Source organism: Botryllus schlosseri, chromosome 1 (assembly GCF_051294905.1).
Source record: "Botryllus schlosseri isolate E-star chromosome 1, Bs_hap1, whole genome shotgun sequence".
NCBI lineage: Eukaryota > Metazoa > Chordata > Ascidiacea > Stolidobranchia > Styelidae > Botryllus > Botryllus schlosseri.
Genome location: NC_137236.1, coordinates 36356481 through 36369741, shown reverse-complemented (window position 1 = coordinate 36369741; position 13261 = coordinate 36356481). Strand labels below are relative to the sequence as shown.

At 41.4% G+C, this 13261-nt stretch overlaps 1 long non-coding RNA gene across 1 annotated transcript in view; it reads right to left on the bottom strand.

Moving 5' to 3' along the window:
• LOC145448591 (uncharacterized) overlaps positions 1-3238 on the bottom strand; it is a 32494-nt gene extending 29256 nt beyond the window's left edge. The window contains exon 1 of the long non-coding RNA XR_013917971.1: positions 3005-3238. This is a non-coding gene — a long non-coding RNA (uncharacterized LOC145448591). The remainder of the gene's footprint in view (positions 1-3004) is intronic.
• Positions 3239-13261: the final 10023 nt, after the last annotated feature.

The following is a 13261-nucleotide window of genomic DNA, read 5'->3' as shown; positions in this document are numbered from 1 at the left end:
TTGCATATGTCTTTTGGTGTGTCGTGGTACGGTATTGACTAAATGCCTATTGCTATAAATTAGGGTTGCATTTAAAACAAAAATAAATTTAAAGAGAGCATGTTTACAACATACCCTTGCTTAAAACATGATTTTTATTTTTTTTCATGTTTTTTAATTTTTTTTTCAAGTCTTGACGTCACCAATGTGGATTGACATTGACAATTGAAAATATAGGGTAAATATAGTTCCTTTGACGAAATATCTGTACTATAACTGTTTAACCGAATATTTTGAGGGGTTCCAACCATCTCATATCGATGTACGTCGGCCGAATCGGGTGGTAATTGTGGGAAGCTTTTACACAATTATGGCATAATTTTACAAATTAAAAAAAAACACAATTTAGTTTTTTTAAAGCCTTTGTTTAAAACATTGTTTTAAAACACAAGTTTTAAACAATGTGTTTTAAACAACCATTTGTTTCAAATGCATGCCTACTATAAATTATATATGCTTTTTTGTTGAGGGGGAGACGTATGCATTCCAAAATCAAGCTTATCTACAGAGAATTTTCAAGTAAATTAAATCTTTGGAGAATACTCTATAATTTTTGTTGGTTTACGAAATACTATTGAGTCCCCCCCCCCGAGCTCGCTCCCCACCCTATTGGGAAATTTGGGGTGCGGCAGTCATGGACCCGGTAAGAATGCAATTGGTTGGGTGCGATAAATCGTCCTCTATAAAAATGGGCAATGGGTACAACATGACGTAACAAGTAAATGACGCATCTTTTTTAAAGAGGGTTTGTTATCTCATTAGGCTTTTTCAGCGCAATCCATATATTGTCTTCCAATATAACTTCTAAAATGCAAAATAAATGTAATCGTGAGTAATCGTGATTACTTTTCCAATGTAATCGTAATCGTAATCGAATACTTCCTGATTTTGCTGTAATCGTAATCGTAATCGTAATCGCGTCATTCGGAAGTAATCGTAATCGCAATCGATTACATTCATGAAGTAATCACCCCATGTCTGATTGTCACCCATTGTCCCTATTGAAGCACTATTGATATAACTCTTTCGCGCGCTTTTCTCTGTTTGATTTGAAATTCAAAAGTAGTCACGTGATCAAATGCTGCGATGTGATTGGAGCGGAGCTGGATTATCACTTATATACTACTAATGCATCCATATATGTTAACATTTAACATAGGACAATGCTGCGAGAATGCAGATGATCATGTTTTCCTAAATTGTTTCTTTTTCCGAGGGTTACATGACCATAAACGGTGACATAACAGTGTTGATTTTACTCTCAACACAACGACTCGGGCCCGCCCCATTGCTCCCGGATTTTTGTTTGGGGGGAGGGGTAAATTGAATACGACCCGACATGACTTGAAACAAAACCATGAAAGTAAAATTTAGACGTGTGTGTGAATACGTGTTGGAAATGCGATGGTTGGTTATTCGGCATCGATTATTCTGTTGTGTAGGAATATACCGGATCGCGATCTGCAATGTCATCCAACTGCTGACTTTTTCGACTTTATCATATACTTGCTTCAGTCTAATCTACTATTAGAAGCTTCGTGTAATGCACATAGAGCTCGTCAAATCAGCGGACATGTATATTATCCTTGAAGCCGTTTTTGATTCATAGATCAGTCATATAATCGAAGCTAAGGTGAAAATTGTAATGGCAGTTGAAGAGTTGGTGTGGGTCAAATTTTTTTATCGGATATTGTGACTGGTCTCGGTACTATTGTGTCGAAGTCAATGTGTGTGTGACGACACAATTACATGAGAAGTCTTTCGTTTCAGACGCCACCGCATCCACTATAAAACAGTCACTGATCCCTCGTTTATACGAACTCATGAGGTCGAACTTCAGTAACTGTGATCCGAAAGTGAATGAGCACCGTAGGTCTGATTATGAGTTGGTACGTTGCACTTAGACTGACCCAATCATTGAAGTATTTGGGCAGGCGAAAGACGCAGTTCAATAGAGAAAATTTCAAGAAAAGCACACGATACGAAAGTAACATAAACCAATATGTTTTCGGAAATTTTTTCGATTTTCCAAAATATGGCTTCAGATATCACACTATTAGTAGTAATTTACTAAGAAAAGTAATATAATGTCATGCCGGCGACACCGCAAAGTACATGGTCCGGAAATGCTGTAGGGCAGTGGCTCCCAACGTGGGTGATATCGCCCCCCAGGGGGCGATATGGTGGTCTACAGGGCGAAAATAGCGAATGGGGGCAATAGGGGGGGGGGGTGAAAACGGACGAAAACAACGAAGGGCGAATAGGGGGCGATGGCGCGTTGAAACGGCTGTATTGGGTTCAATTCGGATAAATGGCCCCTTTTTTATTCTACTCACGAAAATCAAGCTGTAAAAGTATAATTTCGAGGTCGAGCCAGAATGTTTACCTTTTCTAGTCAACTCGCCGGTAATTGCTGTTTGTATGCCTATTTTCCATTCCTTATACTTGGGGGGCGATGATCGGTGTGGATATGGAAAAGGGGGCGATGAGTCAATAAAGGTTGGGAACCGCTGGTGTTGGGTGATATCTTGAAATGTTGCGAGATGACAGAGTGAGACATTCCGGATTACATTCCAAATTACATTCGGCGTCGCTATTAAGGACTTGCACCTACCATACCAACAATATCAGGTTGGCCGATACCCATGGTCGCAAACACAGCACAATCTGTATTAATACATATCATTAGTGCATGATGGGCACATCCCACTGGAAAAGGACGGTACAGATATGCCCTGGCCATTTATGGCTTTCTATAGGAACGACCTTCCGACGAAGATGCCGGACGCTTCACCATTGTGCTATATTGTGGATTGGGTATTGTGTATTCGGCACGGATAAATAGACTAGACCTGTTGATTATGAATTTATAATCCTATAGACCGATATCAATATAACATATACATGAATTGTTATTCGTAACCTAGCAGGTTTCACGTTCAATATATATACTACTATACTTTACTTTGGATTGCAGCTCTTAGGCGGCTTTATTCTCCTTTAATTCTCTTTCCCATCTCGTCGTATAGGTCGGATCTCGCTGCCTGAGGCTGAGCAGATACGATCGCCGCCAAAAAAATAATCGCCAGCAAGAATTTCATAATTCCTAGTAACTTTAAAACAACGAGGCTGACTTTGAATCGTGCAATATGGTTGGTAACTCCCGCTTACAGAACTTGCGTAACAGTTCCCCAACTATACTTACAGGTTAGCGTTGCGTTCATAGGATTTTAGCAGAGCTGGTCGATAACGAAATATACTCGAAATTATGGATGTATTCAGGTAATTATTTCCTACAATCAGAACATATGTATCCTTATCATGTGGAATTTATCAAAATCAAACGTCTGAGTTTCGACCATTTCACCACGAAACGAAGAAGTTCCCTCTGCGATACCTTCGATACGAGGAAGCGTTATATATAGACGGATTCGTGTGTGACATTAGGTGACGTTTAGTCTGATACGCACAAAAAAATGGTTCCGCAGAAAGTCGTGTATTGTCATGAACAGTGATTCCCAACCGCGGCCCCCAGCTAGCCTTTCTGCGGCCCCCACTAAAATATTGAGAAATCGATTTATGAAAAAAAATCTATTTATAAAATACTCTTGCTTGGCTTGGAGTCTGGAGTTTTCAATTAGGATTGCAGGAAAGTTGTGAGTAGACTGCTAAGATTACGTCACTCCTGTTTCAATGCAATGTGCCCTAACTTTCAAGTTGAACGAGAAGTACCTATAGATATAGGCTAGGTATAGATATAGGCATTGACAGGGCCTTAACTGCCGCACTTTATTGGAGGGAATTGGAGGGAACGAGCTCGAAGGAGGCCCAAAATTATTTAGTGAATTAGCGCGATTTCAACTTTCCAAGTATACCTTCATTATTGCATACTCTTCAACCAAGATAAAATACGCAATATTTATAGAAGTGGGCATATCGGTGTTGACCATTACCACGTCACGACGCACGTAGACATATAAAGTATTACGCCATATAACATGCGACTCCAAGAAGTGTGCCAGAACGATCAACAGCGAGAAAACCTTGACCGAATAGGACTGCCCTTACGCTGACCGAAACTTCGTTATGTATATACAAAATACATATAGGTATTATTGACCATAGGCGCCTAAATGACTGGCGCCGAATATTCCTATCTCGGCAATCTGAACCTCACGAGACAAATAAGGCTACCATCCCGCAGGGAAGAGTTATATACCAGTGAAGAACTACAAATTTGAAATCGTGTGCATCTTTTAGTTTAGTACGTTTGGGCGATTCTATATTTTTTGATAGCAGACTTGAGGTCACGAAATGACATTATGTAACGAAGTCGTACCAACGGGTCTGCCCGTCCGAATATGTTTAAATATTATTTACGGGCCCTACAGTTTCCAAGACGCCTCACTCAGTTCTACCGGTAAATCTAATTACGTGAACAGAGAGGACAAGTAATTGATAGCAATATATATGCAATTCCCGATCTTATTGACGTATTTCATTTTGAATTATCGAAACTTTTGGCGCTCCACGCTGGATCACTAAACGGTGATCTTGATTTCGTGGCAGAAGCGAACAACGGGACGGGGAGTCGGTTTATCACCCTATTGGAGCTCAAGACCTAAGTGTTTTGAGGGGCCTGACGAAGTGCTGTTTCGTTCCTGCCAACGGGTATACGCCTGAAGATGTTTAATTATTATTGAGTGGTCCTACCTTTTTAAACACAACTCACTCGGCTCAACCGGTCAATCTGATTACGTGAGGAGAGAGAGGATAAAAATTGATACCAATATATTTTCAATTCCGGATTATATTGACCGATTCCTTCATGAATTATAGAATTTTTTCGCGCCTCGCGCGATTATCGTCGAGGGAAGCTGCATAAAATGGTCGCCCGATTTAGATGATAAATTGTGTTAAACAGCCATCTAGCTTGATGGGGTCAAGAGCAACGCTTGTGGGGGGGGGGGGGCAGACGAAGTGCTGTTACGGCACTGGGTATTGATAACTAATTTACGGCGAGATGTGCAACAAGTGACTCACGATTGAATACGCCGAGAAGCGTACTGCTTAGCCGGCAAATAAAACAGCATAATTGGTAGTCCTATAGCTCGCGACCCAAGCGTCCGAATAGCTGGATATGACGGTGTTTATCGAATGGAGGTGTCGCACTGATTCCAAAGTTACGAATTGAAATCTCGGCAGGTAAATAAAACTACTCCGAAATAGCCAGTAAAGATTGATTGTTCTGAACAACGATAGCGCGGCACTTTTGAAATCCAAAATTACTTGCACAGTATGTTTCTTTCCAAACTTTGTACACCAGTCTAACTGTGGTAAAACATGACACTTAGGCGCTGACTGTCGCCAGCCACCCCCGATTCAAAGATTCAGCGATAGTACAACGGTACTGCACACAGCAGATGTCACCGACGGGTCGCGGGAAGCGTTTAAAATTTCGAAAGGGCCGTGACCGAATGAATTCAATATCTAGATCAGGGGTAGTCAACTTACAACGGGTCGCTTGCCCCTTTTAAAATTTTGTAGATGCCGCGTGCCACGTGATAACAATGTCGTAATTAAATCGGCCACATAGCTCACAAACCACGATTTTAAAACGCTGTACTGTGCTCTCTAGCTTGGCCGACGGGTACAGCTACCACACATTAAGTGATAGGCTATTTTACTGAAGAAATTCAACTGCAGCAAACAACTTCATGAACATCACTATCGTTCTATTTTGAACCATGAGCCGCACACGATACCTGACAAAAATTTCCAGTGTTTAAGGATTCGATATTGGGGTTAGCTAGACATAGTACTTGCTAGAAAACTATCTCCTCGAAAAGTTGATCTGGTGGGGAAAACTCGAGTCCGTAGAATGCCATTATCATCGCCGAAACCGTATCAGCTAATAAAGAATACCGATGTGGGTCACAGTTTATTTTACACAACAATTACAACATTTTTAAGCTGAAATCAATTTCAGCGTTTTAAACTGCTCTATTAAGTGTTCTTCCGAAATCTCAAATCAGGTCGCGGTCCGAAAAATAGATCCGTACGGGCCAACAGTGGGTGACCCCCTTCAAGAGCATACGTAAGTTTCGTGGACTTATTCTTCTCCTATAATCGACGTCTCGTAGAGCCGCATGTTGATAAACCCTAGCATAAATTGGGTTAGCCAAGGATGACGTAATATAGTTCAGATGGAAGGAGTTAAAAATGATAGAATCAGGGTTTTGATGGTTGACTATTTATTGTCGAAATCAGGCGGTAAGATAGTTTCCGACTGATTCCATATGCGATCAGTTTTTAGGTGAGGCAATTCGTTCGTTGTCGGTGACGAGAGTTTGCTCTTAGTGCAATGCCGTTATCGCGTCGAAAATGCGACGGCCCATTGTTGATTCAGGGACAACGATCGCATGTGTTTCGTGATAGATTTTGTAATGCATTATGCATGTGCATTTATACAAGCATTTATAGGGTATCATCACGTAGAGTGTGCGATCATGTCAGAACATACATACTCCCACATACTGACTTACTCGACAATGTCTTGTTTTGAATTTCAGTCAAAACTCCTATTAGAAGTATTACTAGACTTCACTAGATGTTCTTGATACACGAAATGCCAATGATATGGTAACCAACCTGTTATTCGAAATACCAGTTATTGATATCCATAGTGTCCATTAATGTGACTTGGTCGAGCTATGCGCAGTTACTCGAGTACCAAAACATCGCGACACGAGTTCGAGTCATGAATCCGGTCATTACATGCGTAATAATAATGGCATATTCGGGAAAATGCCTTCTTTCGTGCGCAGTAGAGATGCATGTTTTCGAGTTTTCTAAATTTGTTTCAACCGAGAGAACAACCCGACATTCTATTTTTAGCAGCCATGGTGGCATAAAACAACAACGAAAGGTAAAATCATCGGAAATCAATCATTGGTGCTTGAAGCTTGGAGGAGTGATCGATTAATGTCATATCTATTCGCGTGCGAGGCGTGGACTGGGAGCCAGCGGTCGTGCAGACGAATATCCGCTTTTACTGAACATTATCCCTAAAGATACCTTGTTCGTGATGCTTATGAGTCATTGTGTCTGACGGTTACGGAGTGCATTTGCAAAATTCTATTCGTTTAAAATATTGTCGGTCGAGCGTTGCACCAAGCGTAGGCACCGACAGCTCATATATTACATATTTGATACCATCGATTTCCTCTACAATAAATAATAATGGTATAATAGTCATTTATTTCGTATTGCTTTGTATGGTGTACTGTTGTACCTGCCTAGGGATTTCACTAGTTTCGTGGTTTTGTCTTTCTGCATCACGCCACGAACTTCATTGCGTGGTAAAGGCTAGCTGAGGAAGTCCATATTTGTTCTGTAAGCACTCTGCATGCTGTCACGAGATATCGCTTCGTCAAAATTAGAGTTTGGGCCCCAAAGGCACGGTAAACCACAAAGTTGTGAAAGTCGGTACTTTCTAGAGCGCTTTGATAACCGAAATAAGCCGGGAATCACTGGTTCGTGTCTTTCATATCCCGGTTAAAGTGGTATCAAGTATCGAGCTTAGTTTCGAGAGGGCCCACGGTTATTTATAACTTCGTTAAACCAGGTTTTCTTTCACTATCCCCTGATACTCAGATAACTCCGCTTCTGCGGGTTGGAATTGGGTCGAATTCGTTTTGAATCGTTTTTGATGACAGCTCAACAATTTCATGGGGTTGACAGAACAATTGACGAATACATTTTTGTGAGTTTGTTGGTAAATTCAAATTTTTTAAACTGTAAGAAATTCACGATTACCGGTTGAAATGAATTCAATTCTGGTGTGCGTTGTTTTTTAAGGCAACCTAACGGTTTAATCACCTAATCAGCAAGATTCTTTTTGGACCATGCCAGCATTGCATCCATTCAAGTCGGAAGATTTATTAAACTAATCAATCTCAGTATTTTAATTTCTGTTCTTACACTTCTGAATCTCATCCCACATATACACATACACACACAATCAAGGATAAATCAGGCAATGTCTGCGTCGACAATATAGAAGTCTGTAACAATATTTCTGGTTGTTGTAACTGGCGTAGCGTAATCCCCGAGGTCAGCCCTGACCTGCTTTATAAATGGACGGGCGACACGTACAATATGCCCATGCACGTACGTACTACGCATGTATAAACCGGTTCTTATATGAAACAGTGCAGCAAGCCTTATTATGATGTCACTTCAAGACGAAATCACCATGTACATTCCAAATAAACCTAATGACGCTGGGTAGCTGTGTTGTGAATCGCATTATCGGCTGGCACAGTTAGTCACTGGACACTGACCCACTGACTTTGACACAGAATGACTTATTACGCGTTCATCTTAATTCTAATTCGGGTTGGATTTTTCATTTTGTGTTCTAAGGAAATTGCAGCACTGTGCGCGCTGCTCAATGGGAACATCGAATGAGTATTTTCTATACGGGTACATACATTAAAATCAATATATTTAGCGAAACTAAATAGTTTGAAGCGCGAAGAAAATGCTTTCTCAATTCTCTGTAAAATACCTTGTATTATATGTTGACTTGCGAAATATTTATGGGACTTTTAAACCCGACACCCCACCCCCAATAGCAGTTTTGGGGTGCGGCATTGAAAATTACATTAGTGATTATGGTATCTTGTTCACCTAAGGCTGTTAATAGTTTGGGCTCTGAATTAAGGAATTCTTTACCTCACTAGTTAAGCTTATTACTCCGACAAGCTGATCTGGAACGGTAAGTGGTAGAAGATTTACATCCCCCGTGCTTCATAATGACGGTTCACGTTACTATATTATTGCAATGACCGTACAAGTGCACAAAGTCCATCACCTCCTACGTTCATTTCTCATGTAATCACGAAACACGCGCGCTCATTGTCTCTGAATTGAATATAGAACAATGCCAAAATATATTAATTGCGAAGTGTCGGATCATCGATTCTTAACCTTTTATCTTGCAGCGCTCCTTTTCGAAAATTGCCCATGTCTGGCGCCCCCTCCATATTTTAGGGACGGTAATAATTAAACACAATGGCAAGCGTTCGAAGTCCGGTCCGTCTTTTCGGGTTGGGACCACACCAAAACTGGATCAATTATAATTTGAGCTGAATGTATTAATTACATTTTTTCGTGTTATTGTGATTGTAATTGAAGCATTTTTATTTTATGTACTTGTAATTGTAATTTGATAGAAATTTTGCAGAATTACAATTTCAATTACATAGTTATTGAAACCTGACGATCACAACATAAAATAATTAGCCTCTTTACATCGGTGTTTTATGCGTGCCTCGTTAACTAGATAATCCAGTCATGCTAAACTGCTACCCATACTTCATTGGGAACAGAAAACTTAGTGAATTGTAGGCTACAATGTAGGCCTATGGTACCCAATGCAGGCGATTTTGACAAATAACGGGGCGAAAAAGCCGAAAGGGGCAGAGGTCGCCGACGGTTCGTGGAAAGCGTTCAAAATTTCGAAAGGGCCGTGACCGAATGAATTCAATATCTAGATCAGGGGTCGCCAACTTACAACGGGTCGCTGGCCACTTTTCCAATTTTGTAGACGCCGCGTGCCGCGTGATATCAATATCGTAATAAAATCGGCCACATAGCTCACAAACCACGCTTTTAAAACGTGCTCTCTAGCATGGCCGACGGGCAAAGCTACCACACAATAAGTGATATTTTTCTGCTGAAGAAATACAAATGCAGCAAACAACTTCACGAACATAACTATTCTTCTATTTTGAACCATGAGCCGGTCACGATGCCTGACAAAAATTTCCAGCGTCCAAGGATTCGATATTCGGGTTATCTAGACAAGGTACTTGCTAGAGAACTATCTCCTCGAAAAGTTGATCTGGTGGGGAAACCTCGAGTCCGTAGAATGCTATTATCATCGCCAAAGCCGTATCAGCTAATGAAGAATACCGATGTGGGTCACAGTTTATTTTGCACAACAATTACAACATTTTTAAACTGAAATCAATTTCAGCGTTTCAAACTGCTCTATTAAGTGTTCTTCCGAAATCTCAAATCAGGTCGCGGTCCGAAAAATATAACCGCGCGGGCCACCAGTGGGTGACCCCCTCCCAAAGTTTACGTTAATTTCCTGGTCTTGTTCTTTTCCTGTAATCGACGTCTCGCAGAGCCGCATGTTGATAAACCCTGGCATACATTGGGATAGCCGAGGATGACGTAATGTAGTTCACATGGCAGGGGTTAAAGCTGATAGAATCAGGGTTTCGATGGTTGACTATTTATTGTCGAAATCAGGCGGTAAGATAGTTTCCGACCGATTCCATATGTGATCAGTTTTTAGGTGAGACAATTCGTTCGTTGTCGGTGACGAGAGTTTGCTCTTAGTGCGATGCTGTTATCGCGTCGAACATGCGATGGCCTATTGTTGATTCAGGGACAACGAACGCATGTGTTTCGTGATAGATTTTGTTATGCATTTTACATGTGCATTTATACAAGCATTTATAGGGTATCATCACGTAGAGTGTGCAATCCTGTCAGAACACACATACTCCCACATACTGACTATTTCGACAATGTCTTGTTTTGAATTTCAGTCAAAACTCCTATTAGAAGTATTACTAGACTTCACAAGATGTTCTTGATACACGAAATGTCAATGATATGGTAACCAACCTGTTATTGGAAATGCCTGTTATGGCCATCCATAGTCTCCATTAATGTGACTTGGCCGAGCTATGCGCAGTTACTCGCGAGTACCACAACATCGCGACACGAGTTCGAGTCATGATTCCGGTCATTACATGCGAAATAATAATGGCATATTCGGGAAAATGCCTTATTTCGTGCACGGGAGTTTTCATGCATGTTTTCGAGTTTTCTAAATTTGTTACAACCGAGAGAACAACCCGACATTCTATTTTTAGCAGCCATGGTGGCGTAAAACAATCACGAAAGGCAAAGTTATCGGAAATCAATCATTGGCACTTGAAGCTTGGCGGAGTGATAAATTATTATCATATCTATTCGCGTGCGAGGCGTAGACTGGGAGCCAGCGGTCGTGCAGACGAATATCCGGTTTTACTGAACATTATCCCTAAAGATGCCTTAATTGTGATGCTTATGAGTCATTGTGTCTGACGGTTACGGAGTGCATTTGCCAAATTCTATTCGTTTAAAATATTGTCGGTCGAACGTTGCACCAAGCGTAGGCACCGACAGCTCATATAACATAGGCCTACTTAATGTCATCGATTTCCTCTACAATAAAAAAAGGTATAATAGCCACTTATTTCGTATTGCTTTGTATCGTGTACTGTTGTACCTGGAATTTCACTAGTTTCGTGGTTTTTTCTTTCTGCACTGACCCGCGAATTTCATTGCGTGGTAAAGGTTAGCTGAGTAAGTCCATATTGGTAATGTAAGCAATCTGCAAGCTATCACGAGATATCACTTCGTCAAAATTAGTGTTTTGGCCGCAAAGGCACGGTAAACCACGACTTTGTGAAAGTCGGTCATTTCTAGGGCACTTGGATAACCGAAATAAGCCGGAAATCACTGGTTCGTGTCTTTCATATCCCGGTAAAAGCTTGATGCCATCTTTTTCCTCTACAATGAAAAAGGTATAATAGCCACTTATTTCGCATTGCCTTGTATAGTATACTGTTGTACTTGCCTAGGAATTTCACTAGTTTCGTGGTTCTGTATTTCTGCATCGCGTTGCGAATTTCATTGCGAGTTAAAGGTTAGCTTAGGACAGTGGTTCCCATCGTGGGCGATATCGCCCCCCAGGGGGCGATTTGTCGGTCCAGGGGGGCGAAAATAGCCAAGGGGGCGATAGGGGGGCGAAAACGGACGAAGGGGGCGATAGGGGGCGATGAAGCGTTGAAATGGCGTCCATGACCGTAACTGCCACACCCAAACCCCCAATTGGGATGGGGGGCTCGAGCTCGAAGGGGGCCCACAATTTTTTCGTGAAATAACATTAATTATAGCGTACTATTTTGGAAATTTAGGCAACTTTTTCGAAAAATTTTCGCGCTGCGCGTCATTTCGTGCTTATATTTCACATATTTGCACATATTTCTTGCTTATTGGATACCCTTACTCCAAGAAATAATACGCATGAGTTATAGAAATGGGCATCTCGGCGTCAGCCATTATCACACCATGACGCACCAAGACATATGAATTTTCAGGCCATTTAACATGCGACTCCGAGAAGTGCGCCAGAACGAGAAAACCTTGGCGGAAAACGACTGCCTTTCTGCTGACCGACTTCGATATATACACGATATACATATATATTCAATTGTCCATAGGCGCCTAAATGGCTGGCGCCAAATGTTCCTGTCCTGGCAATCAGAACCCCACAAAAAATGCCATATCGCAGAGAAAAATTAATTGTCAGTGCAGAAATGCCAATTTGAAATCGTGTGCGTCTTTTAGTTTAGTACGTATGGGCGATTCGAATATCTTTTGACATAACAGACAGGCCACGAAATGTCATTACGTAACGAAGTCATTACACCCACGGGCAATGTTCCCTCTAAACTGCGCACGTGCGCAAATGCGCAGTGCTGAAACGGTCTCTGCGCACAGAAAATCTAGGCTACGCACGAAAATTCCGAAGTGATGACTTTTTTTTAACCGTTGCGCACTCCAGTCCAGGACACCGCGCAGGCGCTCAGACTCGGGAAAAATGAGAGGGAACATTGCCAGGGGTAAATAGTGCTATCGCTGAAGTCTGAAACCGAGGTAGGCCTACAAGTGCGGCCCGAAAAGGCAAATATTGCGCTCCGCGAAGCAATGAGAATTTGCAATCGTGTGCGACTCACGAAAGAGATTTTTCTTTTACTATATGGTATCGTACGCGTGAGCGATACTGATATCACATCAAGCGCAATCCTTCGTGGGAATGGCGAAATAACATGGTTTAAAAAAGTTATAAGTAACAATGGGCTAGCTCGAAATTAACAGCGAGAAACTAACGAATAGTCTTCTCCGCGTGGCATGAATATTGTGTAAGATTTACTGTACAATTACATGCCGCGAATTTTTGAAGTCATCACTTCCATCAAGCGAGTCTGATCACGTATGGTGATATAGGATAATATGCAGAATTTGTCTTGGAAACATTGCCCGCGGGTCCGCCCGAATATGTTCAATTATTATTTACGGGCCCTACATT